The sequence below is a fragment of the Triticum aestivum genome, chromosome 4B (assembly GCF_018294505.1).
Source record: "Triticum aestivum cultivar Chinese Spring chromosome 4B, IWGSC CS RefSeq v2.1, whole genome shotgun sequence".
NCBI lineage: Eukaryota > Viridiplantae > Streptophyta > Magnoliopsida > Poales > Poaceae > Triticum > Triticum aestivum.
The window spans coordinates 659323601-659328435 of NC_057804.1; positions in this window are offsets into that span (position 1 = coordinate 659323601).

Sequence of the window (4835 nt, forward strand, 5' to 3'; positions counted from 1 at the left end):
TGTGTCTAGTATGGAAGATGTTGAAAACTCTCGGTCGTTACGTTGACAATGAAAGCATACCTTCCCAAAATTTTCATCTATGTTTTAAAAGCTTTGAGCTCTGACACCTCTACAATTCCTTGCTTCCCTCTACGAAGGGCCTATCTATTTACTTTTATTGTTGAGTCATCGTCTTCTCATTAAAGCCCAAGCTGGAGAGAGCTATTGTCATTTTTATGCTTTGTTCTTAGTTGATGTCGAGTATGAGTGTGACTGGATCACTTTTACCATGAATTACAATGTCTAGTCAGTGCTTGAACTTCAAAGGTGCTCTGCATTTATGTTTTGCAGTCTCATAAAGGGCTAGCGAGATACCATTATGTCATATTATATCATGATTGTTTTGAAAAAAGTGTTGTCATCCGAGATATCCTATTATTTCTCTCTAGCTTGATATGTCATTGATATGAGTAAATGAGATATCTAAATATTATTTGAATATGGTTAGTTCATAATCTTTGCTGAAAACATGAACATTGGTTAGACATATTTGCAACAATAAGATCAAATAGAGTTTGTAAAAGTTTTTCTTTGTCACTTTCAGTTTGTCAACTGAATTTCTTGAGGACAAGCAATGAGTTCAGCTTGGGGGAGTTGATATGTCTCCGTCATATCTACTTTTACAAACACTTTTGCTCTTGTTTTGAACTCTAATTTGCATTATTTGAATGAAAGTTACCCGGATTGACGTTGTTTTCAGCAGAATTGCCATGGTGTTATTTTTGTGCATAAATCAAAGTTCTCGGATTGACATGAAAATTTACGGAGAATATTTGTGGAAAATATAAAAAGTACTGGTGAAAAAATGTACTAGAGGGGGGAAAACCAGGAGCCACAAGCTCAGGGTGTGCTCACCCTCCCCCCAGGGCGCGTCCTATGGGCTTGTGGGACCCCTGGACCTCCGACAACCATGATTCCGACTCCATATATTCCTATTTGCCAAGAAAAAAATCAAAGAGAATGATTCATCGCATTTTTCGATATGGAGCCGCCACCATCTCCTATTCTTCATCGGGAGGGCTGATCTAGAGTCCGTTCGGGGCTCCGGAGAGGGGAAATCGACACCGTCGTCATCGTCAATCTTCCTCCATCACCAATTTTATGACGCTCACCGCAGGGAGTGAGTAATTCCTTCGTAGGCTTGCCGGATGGTGTTGGGTTGGATGAGATTTATCATGTAATCAATTTAGTTTTGTTAGGGCTGGATCCCTAGTGTCCACTATGTTCTGAGATTGACGTTTCTATTTGCTATGCTTAATACTTGTCACAAGGGCCCGAGTGCCATGATTTCAGACTTGAACCTATTATGTTTCCATGAATATATGTGTGTTATTGATCCTATCTTGAAAGTTATATGCACCTATTACGAGCTATGATCCGCATACCCAAAGGAGACAATAATTGGGATTCTTTCCGGTGATAACCATAGTTTGAGGACTTCATGTATTCACTAAGTGCTAATTCTTTGTTTTGATTTTCTATTAAAATGAGACCTTAATATCCATTAGTTTCCTTACGGACCCCGCTGCCACGGGAGGTAGGAAAAAATATGCCATGCAAGTTCTTTTCCATAAGCATGTATGACTATATACGGAATACATGCCTACATTACATTGATGAATTGGAGCTAGTTCTGTGTCGCCCTAGGTTATAATTGTTGCATGATGAATGCCATCCCACGTAATCATCCATCAATGATCAAATGCCTACGAGATTTTTACATATTGATGTTTGCTAAGTTACTTTCGCTAGTGCTGCTATTACAATCACTACAAAACTATTACTATTACTATTACTACTACTACTGTTACTGTTACTATCATACTATGTTGCTACTAAATACTTTGATGCAGATATTAAGTCTTTCAGGTGTGGTTGAATTTACAACTCAACTGCTAATACTTACGAATATTCTTTGGCTCCTCTTGTGTCGAATCAATAAATTTGGGTTGAATACTCTACCCTCAAAAATTGTTGCGATCCCCTATACTTGTGGGTTATCATGTACCCAGATGCGCAATGATCTAGCATAAAATGTATTACAATGATGAACGGTGGCTTTGCCACAAATATCATGTGAGCCATATATGATCATGCAAAACAATAGGATGATGAACACACATGTCATGTGGATAGTAACCGTGGAAGTTGCATGGAAATATATCTTGGTGGTTGTTCTGAGGAAGGATAGAGCGTATCATATCATGGGGGTTTGGATGCACCGGTGAAGTTTGCACGGACTCTAGTGGTGAGAAATGTCGATGCGCGGTACTAGAGAGGCTAGCATATATGGGTAGGTCGGAGTGTTGTATTAGTCCATGAACTCACATTAGTAATGAATAACTCATATACTTATTGTGAAAGTTTTATTATCCCTTGAAGCAAAGCACTACTTGCATGCCCCTAGGGAGGAGGTTGGTAGGAGTTAACCATCGCCCCCCGATTCAAACATGACAAAGGATGTTAATCAGACATAAAATTGTTAAACATACCCACCATGCCATGACTGACATTTAAATGAATAATACATAACAAGCTTTAATATCAATATCTTTACCAGCTAATGACTATGAACGAATAACCTTTCATATTATTAAATAAATATATTTAAGTCACATGTTTCATATTCAGTGATCTACATGAAAGTTTTTATTATATCCCTCTTGTATACCTATCATTTTCAGAGTAGTCTCATAACCCGTGCATATTACCACTTCCTATTTAAGACACTCTCAAAAAGATTTAAGTGGAGCATGAGAGTGCAAATGATTTCTATAAAATATAACCACCACCATGCTCTAACGATATAAGGGAAGGACATGATAAAATGCATAGCTCAAAAGATATAGGTGAAGCTCATAGAGTATTACAACAAATCATGATGAATGTGCATCTCTCTTAAAAGCTGTTTCCAATGAATAGTGATGGTGGCAAACTAACAAGCAAACAAAATAAAACTATGGCACAAGACACTCCAAGTAAAACTCATATCATCTGATGAATAAAAATATAGCTCTGATATGTCTCCAACGTATCTCCAAAAGTATAGCTCTGATACGTCTCCAACATATCTATAATTAAGGTGTAAAAATATAGCTATTATAATATCAATCTTGGATGTTTTATATGCACTTACAAGCAATTATATATCATTTTTGGGGATTAACCTATTAACTTAGTGCCCAGTACCAGTTGTTGTTTATTACTTGTTTTAGTTTTCTAGAATATCAGTACCAAACGAAGTCCAAATGCCACGAAACTTTTTGGAGATTTTTTTCTAGACATAAGAGACCCTGAAAGCTTCATGAGAGGACAAAAAGATGGAGGAGTATCCCACGAGGCACCAGGGCGTGCCCAGGGCGTGGGCCCGCCCTGGTGGCTTGTGGGGCCCATATAGTTCTGTTTTACCTAACTCCGCCTCTATAGATTCTCCAAAATCGGGAAACCAACATAGGAGTCCACGAAATACTTTTTTCGCCGCCGCAAGTCTCTGTTCTCACGGGATCCCATCTGGAGGCCTTTCCCGCACTCCGCCGGAGGGGGAATCAATCACGAAGGGGCTCTACATTAACCTTGTGGCCCTCCGGATGATGTGTGAGTAGTTTACCACAGACCTATGGGTCCATAGTTAGTAGCTAGATGGCTTCATCTCTTTGTTTTATCTTCAATACAAATTTCTCTTAGATGTTCTTGGAGTTCTATTCGATGTAGTCACTTTTTGTGGTGTGTTTGTTGGGATCCGATGTATTGTGACTTTATGATAAGATTATACATGAATATTATTTGAGTTTTCTTTGAAATCTTTTATGCATGATTATTATAGCTTCTATTTCTCTCTGATCTATTGATTTGGTTTGACCAACTAGATTGATTTTTCTTGCAATGGGAGAGGTGCTTTGTAATGTGTTCGATCTTGCGGTGCTCAATCCCAGTGATAGAAAGGGACATGACACATATTGTATCATTGTTATTCAGGATAAAAAGATGGGGTTTATTCATGTGTGAGTTTACTTTGACTACATCATGTCATCTTGCTTAAGGCGTTACTCATTCTTTATGAACTTAATACTCTAGATGCATGCTGGATAGGAGTCGATGTGTGGAGTAATAGTAGTAGATGCAGGCAGGAGTCGGTCTACTTGTCTCTGACGTGATGCCTATATACATGATCATTGCCTTGGATATCACCATGATTATTCGCTTTTCTATCAATTGCCCAACATTAATTTGTTTACCCATCGTATGCTATCTTCAAGAGAGAAGCCTCTAGTCAAAACTATGCCCCCCGGGTCTACTTTTATCATATATTAAAATACAAAAATACCTTCCTGCAATTTTACTTTGTTTAATTTATTTTGTATTTTTTCTATCTATCTATCAATCACTACACAATTTCATCTTGCAAATAACCGCCGAGGGATTGACAACCCCTTGTTCGCGTTGGGTGCAAGATTTGTTATTTTGTGTGAAGGTGCTGCCAAGGAGGTGTTGCTTGGTTCTCCTACTGTATTGATAACCTTGGTTTCATAACTGAGGGAAATACTTATCTCTACTGTACTGCATCATCCCCTCCTCTTTGAGAAAATCCCAACGCAGCTCACAAGTAGCAAGCTCTAAGTAACATACCGATGAATTGTAGAAGAAAGAGGGGATGCCATCTAGTTAATCCCCAACCTTAGTCGCTTGGGTATTCCTTGATATCACCTTGGGGTGCGTTGGGCATCCCCGTTGTAAATTGATCATAATTATTCTTGCATAATATCTACTACATCCTAACTTCTCCATTACTTATACCC